At 40.6% G+C, this 12,689-nt stretch overlaps 1 pseudogene; it reads right to left on the bottom strand.

The window, feature by feature from the left end:
• Positions 1–704: 704 nt before the first annotated feature.
• Positions 705–3,494, bottom strand: LOC148153447 (uncharacterized; annotated as a pseudogene).
• Between the last annotated feature and the right edge of the window lie 9,195 nt (positions 3,495–12,689).

Here is a 12,689-nt window from a genome sequence, read left to right as displayed (position 1 = left end):
TCAATAATCAATCAATCAAGCAATCAAATTGTATTTGTATAGCACATTTCAGCAGCAAGGCATTTCAAAGTGCTTTACATAATTAAAATAAAAACAGCATGTGACATTGAATAAGCAATGACAAAGAGAGAGATTTTAAGAAAAGAAAGAGAAATAAAAAGAAAATAAAGTAAAGATAAAGAGATTTAATAAAAAAATAAATAAAATAAGAAATAAAAACATAAAAATAAATAAAAATAAAGACATTTAATAATGTAAATATATAGAAATATATGTGATCTTATGTTTTCTGGAAAAACATAAAACCACATAAAATGATCAGTTTCTTTGATGTTACTTTTTATATTTATGTTTGTGTAAAATTAACATTGTTATTTTATTCTATGAACTACTGACAACATGTCTTCGATATTCCAAACAAAAATTACGTATTTATTTGCAGAAAATGAGAAATGAAAATAAAGAAAAATATTCAGTGCTTTCAGATCTCAAATAATGAAAAGAAAACAAGTTTGTATTCATTTAGAAACAACAAAACTAATGATTTAACTCATGAAGAGTTCAGAAATCAATTGTTTGGTATTTTTCTCGAACCTATATAAAAAGACCACAGACAACGTATATGAATTTTATAGACAAGCTTTTGCAAAAGGAGAACTCTTCGCCACGGCCTCATCAGCCGTTCACAGAGAGTTCTGATCTGCTTTCACGTGAGCTCCTTCTTTTATTGTCAAAGAAAAACAGTCACAGGGGGCAGTCAGGAAAACAACAGAGGTCGTAAAACATTTAACCTAAACAAACCAGCAACTCAGTTCCAGGTGTGATATCTGATCTACGGTCTGAGCCCAGTTCAGCTCTAGGTCAAACTGTCAACAAAAAGGGAGGATAAACAAGAGACAAAATACGACTGCTCATAGGCAGTTAGGAGGTATTCTGGTTGATAAGAATTAAGGTCTGGGAAACACAGAGTTAACTGTTTCACATGGAGATGAAACAGACAGTTGCGACCTCCAGGTCAGTTTATACACACATAAGGAAGAGAACACTTTAGACTAAAAGTCTTAACATTAGACTGAATATGAACAAAATGATAATACCAAAAAATATCTAACATTCCCCCCTTTTTATCATTTTACTATGTGTATAAACTTTATGCAAAAGCCAAGCATAGAAAATAAAAGAAAAGAAAAGAAAAGAACCAATAAATGCAAAAGTTTTTTTTTCTAATCTAAACACAGAAAATACACAATGAATAAATGTAATATAATGAAATAAATGAAAAATAAAAGAAACAACAAAAAATCAAATGCAGGTCTCTACAACCGCTTGTTGTAGGAGTCATTCAGCAAATGAATTCATCTGTTTATTGATTACAGAACTTCATCATTGTTCAGAAAATCATCAGAACTCGAAACAAGTCATCTTCAGTTGTCTCATAAGATGCCTTTGCCAGCTGATAGTTGATAACAGTTGTGTTAATTGTTTTAAACATCATGCTTCGAAGGCATGGAAAAATGCAACCTATGAACAGGCAAAAAAGAATCAAAACACCCAGAATAGGTGTTTCAAGCTTCACCAGTAAATTCCACCATGGTCTGGAAATGAGCCAAGAAAGAAAATCAAAAGGAGATGATCCTTGTGTTCCACTTTCTATGTAATGTTTAAGTTCCTCCAGTTCCTGTTTCATCAAGCACGAAAATACAGCACGTTGGGCCAATGATTTTAAAAAACACCTCCCTGAGAGGCTGTGAGGAAGTCCAGTACAACACGGTTTTGCATAACCATGTTCCTCAGTTCAGTCAGTTCTTTCTTGGTGCCATTGGCTGTGTACTGTTGATGAGTCGCAGTAATTCATCTCTGTTGATCTCAACGTGGCTTCGAATCTCACCTAGATCAAACCACGGAAAAAGGCTTTGCATGAATTTTTCTCCGCCGTTCCAAATCCTGAATTCCCATGGAACTCCAGTATGTGTTGTGAGGCCTCCCCATCTTTTGACCTCTGACATAACTGTTCGTTTGGAGCGGGTGTGTAGATCATTTTGTGCTTTCCTGATGAACGCAATCGGGTTGATTAGAGGCACCACAGCACACAGTCCTCCCCAATTTTTAGGCAAGAACATGTACGCTACATTCCCGCATATGAAGTACCAGTCTGCCAACATCCGTAAGCCATAATCTCCTGGCACTATGGCGCTGCACAGTGTTGTCTCTTGTCTCCTTTTTGTCTTATGCGTGATGTTGAAACTCCTCTCCTGAAGCAGGTTGTCACAGTCTGGGTTGTCCTTCCAGACTTTGCAGTGTGGAGTCGCCCTTTGACCCCTGCAGGCAATGTAGTTGATGTAATCCGGTGTCTGTCGCAGTAGGTGTAAACTTTGTTACACAAGTTCCAAGGTGGCATTCCAAGAGAAACGTGTCTGTTGTTGTAAACACAGCTCCTCAGAGACCTGGGTTTAGCTCCTGCTAAAGAAATGGTCTCTGGTATTTTCCATGTGGCTTGTGGAAACGGTGGAAACGGAAGTACGTCATCCTCAAATGAACAGTTCATAGATCCAAAAAGTCCTTTTGTGGCATCTCCTGTCCGAAGTAGAACAGAAAAATCCTTTTTGCACCATTTGCATTTTCTTCTTTTCACGGGGACGCTGAGTCGTGATTGTGTGCTCAGGCCATAGAGACACATCTGTTTGTCATCAGTGATGTTCTCTGGGTGCAGACCTGAGTTGTGTGTGGCGATTGGTAGCTGCGCACACACATAGCAGTTCACCTCGTTCTCCTCATGTACAGTCCTGTTCATCAGCTGCCACTACAGGTTGGTTCTGTAGTCATGTGGGTAGAAAGTGAGGTCACTTCCTCCTCCAAACATCAGACATGCTGCAGTCACAGTGCAGTAGAAGGTCCATCTGGCATATGGAGTCTCCATTGCTGCTCGGCGTACAGAGATGTTAGAACCCCCAAACTAAAGAGTGAGGATCTGTCGAGTTTCTTCACTGGCGTTGAGACGAACCACCCTAAAAAAAATGGAACCCCTGTGAAGCCAGCCTTCCCCGCCACTCCGGATTAGGGATTCAACACACTCTGCAGCTTGCAGTGACTGAGATGTATCCAGCTGGGTCTTTCAGCAATCTTTACACCTGTTGGTGTGGTCATCAGCACCTGGAACGGTCCTTCCCACCGTGGACTCGTCCAGTTCTTTCGTTTTATGACCGTTATGTAGACCCAGTCACCTTGCTCGATTGGAGCGGCCTCCTGTACAGGAAGAGAATCATAAGGCAGTAACTTTGCTCTGGACACTTCCTTCAGTTTAAGAGTCCTGATCATATAATCTCCTAATGTCTGATCTTCATCAGCTTTTTGTATTCTGGAGCAAACAGAGGCAATCTGTAAGCTCTCCCATGAATTATTTCAGAAGGTGTTAGACCATCAGCTGTCTGGGTGATTCTCATATAGAGCTTCACTAAATCTAAACATTCTGTGGAATACCGTGTGTTGGGATATAGTTTTGCAGATATCCTTAGCTACCATCAAAGCATCTGCATGCTTTGATGGAACTATTTCAACCCATTTAGAAAAAGCATCAATCATCATCTAACAGTATTTGTTAACTCAAAAGTTCATAACAAAAAAAGTTTATGTAAGAATTTAGTAGTTATATAGTATGTAGTTATAGTATTACCTCACCATTTTCCCGTTTCCCCCCTTTTTACACATGGCATTGCCCATGTGTCACAATCACTTAAGCTTCTAATAAAGTCTTTGGGAGGATTAGTAGTTAATGCAGGTGAACTCATAGGTTTATAGAAGATATTTTAGCAGGCACGTATTTTAATTGCAGGGTTATATTTTGGTTTTTCTTTGTTAAACTCTAAATTAAATTCTTCAATTAAATTCAACGAAATATTTCATAATATTTCAACACTGCAATATCAATTTTTTTCAACACGTAGAGATGTTTAAGTTAGTACCAAACTAGTACATAAAACATTTGAAAATCATTATTAGCTTAGAATCTGTAATACATTTTTCTTATTGGTGTAATTTAGTTGCATAGCTCTATCAGTTTTTTTGTTTAACTTTTAATGATTATAATTTTTCTTGTTCATAGTTTCCCAACCTATGGCCCGTGGGCCCTAAGAGGATCACTGGTCCTTCTGTTAAGGACTGAGTTAACAGGTACAAAATGAACGATTGTATCTAACATTGTACCTAAAAACCTCTAAAATGTTCCTTTCTGGGTAGATTATTCCTATATGCAAACAGGATTAATGAGCACATTCTTCATCACAGCGGTGTGTGTATAACTTATCTCGGCTCTCCACTGTCTTGCTTCCCCCTCCCCCTCCTGCTGTTGGCGTCGCTGCAGCTGGTCCTCCCCCCGCCTCTCCTCCAGCTCCCTGTCAGTCCAACTGGCTCTGGTGTTGGATAAGTTGTCCAGATCGTCCCTTAGTGAATGTCCAGGTTGTCCACCAATGAATTTAGTTCCAGTCCAAATGTCCAGCAGGACTCCATACAGTAGTTTGCTGCATGACAGTTCCCAGATGTCCAGGAATCAGGATCAGCGGACATCTTAGTGCCTTCAGGTGGCAGAAATCATCATGTCCTTTTTCGCTTCTTTATCAACTGTCATTGGCTGGTGTTGAAAGAGGGACGTCATCTGATCTGGCAGGACAGGTTTGAGTGGAGGTCGGAGGTCAGACTCACCGCAGCAAGGCTCAGACAGAGGAAAAGGAAAGAAGCAAATAAGAGTCCATTAGGGTTTGTTTGGCTTTCTGTGTCTTTTTTCTTTTTACAAACATTTTCCATATAACTTTTCTCTTGTGATCGTATAGTGCTTAGCCACTTATTACCCAACTCTTTAAGAACTCATAAATCCTTTCCTTATTCAAACACATATAAACATGAAACATGTTAAAAGCTGTAGTCTCTTTTATCCTGTACAATGTTAACCTTTAAAATGTAAGTTTATGTTAACTTCATCTGAGTCACATCTCACCAGAGAACAATGGATTTCTCTAAATTTGTCGATCTTAGTGCTGCAGACTGTGAGGTCAGCGGGCAGCCCTCCTCTCAAGGCCTAAGAGAGTCAAGAGGCTGGAATAATATCCAGGTCGGTACCTTACTCTGACCTCTGACCCCTCCAGTTATACAGCCAAAGGATCATTTCACCAAGTTGGTGTTATAATCTGATTGCGACACAATATATTAAACATTGTTCTCTGGGGAGAATTTTATTATTTAATTTTATTTTTCAGCTTCTCCTCTTTCAGGAAAGTCATAATTCCACTTTTAGCATACAAGGAAGTTGTTCCCATGTTTCTTATTTCAGTGAGACGTCTCTCAACTGGTTTTTCTTTGAAAGTGTAGGAATGATAAAAAACAAAACAAACAAACAAACAAACAAACAAACAAACAAACACCAGTGTTTCCTAAAAGTAATTATTTCTGACTTGTGAGGCTTAAACCTAATTTTTAGTAACATTAAAAATAATTTTGCATGCACTGGTTTCATACCGAAATTCAATTTCTTTTATTTATTTATTTTTACTTAACGTGTAACAAGCTGAACTTATGTCCACCATTTCATCAATTTAGTCTGGTTATTTGTCTTTTTGGGGTGTGGTAGAGTCAGATCATGCTGTGTATTTCTCCTGTTTGTGGTCCCTTCACTCCACCATCCCTCTTGTTGCCCCATGCAGCATTCTTTGAAGGGCAGTTTCTTGACCAGTGGCCAGTGTTGCCACAAGTCCAACAGACATCGTTGTCCTTTGGTTTATGACTTAGGGGTCGCTGCCTAAAGTGACCTCCTTTGCCTCTGTTTCTCCCCTGGCCTCTTTCAAGGTCCAGGGTGCAAAAACATATAAGTTTTGTGTACCTTCCTCTAATGAGGGGTACAGTCGTGTTGCTGGGACTGGGGCAGACGGAGCTGCTGCAGCGGCGGGGGGGAGGAGCAGCTGCAGGAGCTTCCACTCCCTGCAACGTTACAGCACTCCGTGTGCTTAGAATGATTTTATTATCTTTCGGTCTAACAAATAGGGTTTTTTTTTTTTTTTTTTTGCTTCTACGAATTTTTTGTCTTTAACCTTTTTAATTTGTTCTTTCCGGTCTATGGCTGCTTTTAACCATAATTTAGCACACCTTAGTTCATCCTCCTTTTTAGCTTTTTTTTTATTCCTGTTTTTCTTTCACTACTCTCCAAAATTCCAACAATTGTTTGCCATTGATCAATTTTTAGCTTAGAAAATTTTTATTTAAATTTAGTCCAGGTTCGTTGACTCCTAGGGAGTCCTATGAACTGGAGATCTTTTCAGTAGGCCAGCAATTAAAAATACCTTGTTGTGGTATTCTCCGCTTCAACTCTTATCGAGTGGGAGAATCTCGCCTTTGCATCCACAAGAGGTCTGCTGTTTAACCCCACTGTTTTTATATGAGGTAAAATACTGAGCAGTATTTAAACCTCCAATCACTCTTTCACGCACACACACACATCAAAGCAGCAAGCAAACAGCAATATCAGCACAGTAATAACAGAACAGTATTAACAAGCTTCCTATATACATGAGGAGTTACCCTTATGGGGTTCCCTCAAATAGAGTTTTAGCAGAGCGACATCATACAAGGATACTCAAACCTCAGAGTTTTAGCAGAGCGACATCATACAAGGATACTCAAACCTCAGAGTTTTAGCAGAGCGACATCATACAAGGATACTCAAACCTCAGAGTTTTAGCAGAGCGACATCATACAAGGATACTCAAACCTCAGAGTTTTAGCAGAGCGACATCATACAAGGATACTCAAACCTCAGAGTTTTAGCAGAGCGACATCATACAAGGATACTCAAACCCCAGAGTTTTAGTCAAAGCGCTGTTTAACAAGGATACTCAAACCTCTAAAATAGTCATTTTAAAATTCACCTACGTTTCTGTAGTTTTCGGGTTGTCCAGTCGGATCTCGTCACTCCGCCGTTGGCAGACAAAGTCGGACATGTGTCGCTGGCCCAGCGAAGAATTTTGCTTCCTGGGTCTTTCTTTCCAGGTCCTGTTGACTCTGGCCGTGCACGGATTCAGCGCGTCTTCCTCTGCCTGTCAGCGGGGGGGTTGAGAGATCCGGGTCACGGCACCAATTAATGTTTGGTATTTTTCTCGAACCTATATAAAAAGACCACAGACAACGTATATGAATTTTATAGACAAGCTTTTGCAAAAGGAGAACTCTTCGCCACGGCCTCATCAGCCGTTCACAGAGAGTTCTGATCTGCTTTCACGTGAGCTCCTTCTTTTATTGTCAAAGAAAAACAGTCACAGGGGGCAGTCAGGAAAACAACAGAGGTCGTAAAACATTTAACCTAAACAAACCAGCAACTCAGTTCCAGGTGTGATAACTGATCTACGGTCTGAGCCCAGTTCAGCTCTAGGTCAAACTGTCAACAAAAAGGGAGGATAAACAAGAGACAAAATACGACTGCTCATAGGCAGTTAGGAGGTATTCTGGTTGATAAGAATTAAGGTCTGGGAAACACAGAGTTAACTGTTTCACATGGAGATGAAACAGACAGTTGCGACCTCCAGGTCAGTTTATACACACATAAGGAAGAGAACACTTTAGACTAAAAGTCTTAACATTAGACTGAATATGAACAAAATGATAATACCAAAAAATATCTAACATCAATATTTGGTGGAATAGCACTGAGGTTTTCAGTGGGGTTTACTGCAGTGGGTTCTTCATTTTTTCTTCATTTATTTTTGTAAATATGTATAAAGGTAGTTAATTTACAATAGAAAACGCTGTGCCAACTTGAATGTAAAAGTCCAAAGAGTGTGTCCAGTATGTGTGGGTTCTGCAGAGATGTTAGCTGCCCTTTTACTGACAGTATGTTATCAGGGTGTGGGGAAGCTCACCCCTTGATGAACCTCTTCCTGCAGTAAGAAGCTCCAACAGTATGAAGTTATCACCGGGTGCAAGCAGTGGCATCTGTTCTCGCTGTGGGGAAGGAGACAACTAATTCTACATGCTTCAGAGTGTGTGAGAGGGGTCAGGAGACGCTAAGCTGTGCTCATAGTGAAAGATGCATGAGTACAGTTTGGCAGACAGGAAGCCTGAGGGAGAGGAATGCAAAGTGGGAGGAAAATCATTAGCTTTTGTTTGCATGTTCTCTCTCAATTACGTGTCTCCCAAGTCTGGCAGAGCGGTGAAAAAAGAGGGGAATGTGCGTAGCGTGAATAATGATTTGTCACTCACTTCTGGTATCACGGATGTGCTTTTGCTTCAAAAAGTGTCCTCGGCCTGGCTGCCTGAGTTACAGCCCTGTGCTCTTTCCCCAACAGGGCTTAATCTCAAAGCCACATTTCATTGAAAAGGGTTGTGGGAGAGAATGTGGGTGTGACAAAACTATTGTTCATTCCACCTCTCAATATTTATCATAGTACAATTTCCGCCCCCCCCTCCGTCTCGCTCTCTAGGGAGTGATTTACGACGCGCTCTCCCCCCGGCCTCATCAGAACAGCGATGCGTTCATCAAGGCGACTTTTCCTAGGCATCAGTTTTGTTTAATCCACGAGCGGGAGAGGAGAAGAAGAGGAGGGGAGGCAGACAGGGAGGTGGAAATAAATGTGAATGTGGAGGACTGACTGGAGAGCGCGAATCGGACCATCGCAAAGATGAGGGGGAAAAAACCCAGCCGTTCACTTATCTATACATCAAAGTGGCGACACTGCCTTGCAAATTTGCTAAAGCTCATTTGTAATGTTTTCCGCTTGTCACTGGCCTTAATGCACACAGCTCATGGGAGTCGCCGCCTGCCACATGATCAATGGGAAGAGAGGAAAGTTACATTTCACCATTAAACGCTTTTGACTTGCAGAATGCAAAGCAAGGCTGCCGTGAGTGATGCTTTTTTTTTTTTTGCAGCGGCTTGGAGGGAAGTTGTCAGATATATTATAAATTGTGTTTTTGGCATACAACCGAATGCGCGCTTCCCTGCATGCAAAGGCAATAGTTTTGTTGAGCATTCACTCAAAGTCGCTTTCGGCCTCCGAAGGCCGTGAAGCGAGCCGCATGCTGGAGATTAGACTCAGCGTAATGAGGGAGGAATCCGAGTTGGTTGCTGTTCCTTTGCTTCACACACCCTTAAGAGATTTTTACAGTGATTATGAATGACTTCAGGGTCAAGAGGACTCCACTTTAAATCACCCGCTAATTGGCCAACCTGGTCATTTATAGATTGAGAATAAGAACCGGCTTTGTACGTTCACAACTTCTCAAGTTCCTCCTTCATCAACTTTTTCTTCCTCAAGTCGTTTGACATTGTCTGCACTCCCTCTGCATCTGCTCTGGCATGCTAGCCTCGTGCTAAAGATTTAAATGCATGGTTTTCAATTTTTACAAAACACCTGGGGTTTGCATTTATATTCAGCCAATTGAATCGACATTATTCTACAAATGCAGCTCCTCTGGGGTATGACTCTGCCACAAGTGGCTAGTAGAGCAACCAAAAACTGAACTAAACTAAGAGCAGCACTATGCCAGCATATGTTTTCTCAAGTGAAAGTATAAAGTTGCTATCCAAGAAATTACTCGAGTGAAAAAGTGTTTTGTTAAAAGGCTCAAATGAATAATAGAAATAGTGCAATTAAGTCTCATAACAAAATATCAGATCTATTCTAAGGTTGAAGAAATCAAAATCAAATTTCTCCAATATAAGACTTGTGAAACAAATACTTGCAGTAAGTAATTTGTGTATATGTATGAACAGAGTGAAATACTTCCAGTATCAATGTGTTGGGTTTAAATGACACAGTAGGCCAGCGGGTCTCAATTTAACATAAAGTGCAGATATATATGTGTATCTTCAGACTGATTTTTTTTTTCTACCTTTTCCTAAAGCCTGAGCTGAGTCAGATTTGGAAAGACTCTGTGAACAGCAAACTTCAAGTCCTGCCACTGATTCTCAGTTGGATTTAAGTCTTAACTTTGACTGGACCAGCCACTAGAACAGTTCTTTATTTATCTCCCATCTGCCCTTCAATTCTGTCCTTGTTCCTTTTGTCACCCCCATGTTTCATCATTGGGATGGTGTGTTCAGGGTATTAGTTTTCTGCCACACAGCATTTCTGCATCCAGGCCAGAAATAGCTCTTTTGGTCTCATCTGACCAGAGCACTTTCTTCTCCATGTTTTCATGTCTGCTGTGTCGCCTACATGGCTTGTTGCAAACTGCAAAAGGGATTCCTAAATGGCACTTTTTTAATCATAGCGCTTAATTTAATGTTCCAAAAGCCTCAAATATAATGTCACAAATTGGCAACCACTACCTGACACCTAGCAACACCAGCTGGTTTTACTGATGTGTGTGATGTACAATGGCTGCTGGAAAATACAAGTGGTTTGCTGTTGTCTTATCATCTACAAACCACTTGCTGCATTCTTGTTTGTGCAGAAGGCTCCACTTCTGCTTTTCAAAAATGTATGGTTGTATAATTGCGCATCTGTTTGCAGCCATTTTCATGTGCGAATGTAAATGTTGAGTTGGGGGTGGGGGAGGGGGGCGTGGCCAGAAGCAGCTCATTCTGAAAGGAGCTCAAAATGGGTAAAACTGAGCAGAATAAAATCTCATTATCTAGGAATTATTTTGTGCAAGAAATGTAGTGAACATGTTTTGTACCTATAGCAACCCGTTGAAGGAAGCATAATAGGCCGCCCTTAAAAGTTACTAATAAACACAGAAAAAGTTCTGCCAGTAAAATGATGACACAGGCAAATGAGAGCAGAACCATTTGGACCTAGATGATGCTCAAGGCCCTGAAGGCATACTGAGTTTCTAAGCTGAACTGAGGTCAAGGAGAACAAGAATGGACATTTTACTGTGATCAACATTTATTTTCCTTTCATTTATCAGTTACCATTGCTGGTTCTGGGCTGTGGTTACTTCTCAAACTGAAAGGTATTAAGTACAGTGACTTCTAGGGGTTAGGGACCAAAACCGAATAGCTAAAATACTTAAGACCCCCTCTAAAAACTCATAAAACTGCTTATTTTAATAGTTCAAACATCAAATCTACCGCAGTGTGCATTAATACACACAGTGGAAACCGTCTTCGCAGTACCGCTAAAGCTAACATAAGGGTTTTCTGTATCTCTGCTCTTGGGGTTTCAGCCAATGAGCTCCCAGGAAAACGAATGACACTCCTGGATTGGCTACTTTGAAAACTCCAGCCAATAGTGTATGAAGCACAATTGTGCCAAAGTATTTCAGCTTCCTAAGCTTAACTTCTTTCTAATATGTCAAATATACAATATGGAAAAGAAATTGCAGATAGTCAGGAATCCCTGGTTAACTGTTTAAGAATAAATACAAATCTAGTTATGACATAAAACCTTTTCAAGGATTCTGCAAGATGGAGTTACTGTAGTAAAAAGATGTGGAAATTTGTAGACAAACTCCAAACTGTGACAATTAAAAACGCCTCACTTCAAAAATCTTTCTACTTGACACTAATCACAATGTACAGAAACTTTAACACTGGACCACCACACACACACACACACACCCCCACACACACACGCACACACACACACACACACACACGAGTTAGCTGGAAACAGCAGAGTCTACAGAAACCTCCATTTTGCTGGGGATCTGTTTGAAATAACCTGATCATTACAGGTGACAAAGGGGACCGCATCTCATTAGAGCTGCATTTAGACACGGAGGATTAAAGCAAGCATCTTGACAGAAGCTTAGCCTTATTACTCCCACACCTAAAGATATATACACATGTGAATATGAATCATCATTTAAGCTACCTGAGGAAACTCGAATAAGGTGTGTGTGGGGGGGTTGTGCCTTATCATTAGTGGTGCATTAAGTAGCACCTGTCGGCTCTTGAGTGTAATTCCCTCATCCAAATTAGAACCTGCTAGTTAAAAGCGAGAGCTTGCATGGTTTTATGCCACAGGATTAGCTGACCTGCCTGCGTTATTACCTGTACCGCTTGTTGGATTTTGTCGTGCAGCTATTTGGCACAAAAAGCCTGTGGAGACTTTCACCTTCATTTCTTCCTCCACACACTTCACTAAATGCATCCATTTAATTTCCTTTTCTCTGGTAAATCCATTTACTTTAGAGGAGCTCTTTCCAAGAGCCACACAAAGGCAATGATGTTATAAATGGCCCCACAAATAAATGGAAATGTTGCTGCTGTGTATCAATTCTCCTCTTCTTATTTTTTTTTTTAAGAGGATTCAACATCTGCTGTTGTGGTTCCCTGAATGAGCGCAGTGGCTACGGCTCCCCCTGGAGCGCGCTGTGAAATACTTGGTTAAGCTGTTTATTGATCCTGGAAAAGAGGCATTCCCAGCCTTGTACAGGCAGACTTTTAAGAGGAAGACCTCTCAGCACAGACAGTCACTACCGATACACGTCACCTACCCATCCACCCTCGCCGTCTACCAAAGCCTCCTGCTGGAAATGGAAGGAGAGACATAAAGAACGTTTAGACACACACACACTTCACCTTAAAAGGTTCAGTGCAAAGAAATGGATCTGACAGACTTTCATAATCAGATAACTGTTTGAGTCGACTCCCTCTCAGCAGAGGGATTCAGCTTTTACCCAGAGCCACGGCGAGGAAGTGTAGGTGCTTAATTCATATTGGATGGAGAACTTTTTACTTTTTTACATCTTATATTTCTGAC

This window comes from Poecilia mexicana, unplaced genomic scaffold, assembly GCF_051168715.1.
Source record: "Poecilia mexicana isolate PSO_F unplaced genomic scaffold, ASM5116871v1 scaffold_20, whole genome shotgun sequence".
NCBI classification, from domain to species: Eukaryota; Metazoa; Chordata; class Actinopteri; order Cyprinodontiformes; family Poeciliidae; genus Poecilia; species Poecilia mexicana.
Note: the sequence above shows the minus strand (reverse complement) of the source record. Positions and strands in the feature narration are given on the sequence as shown.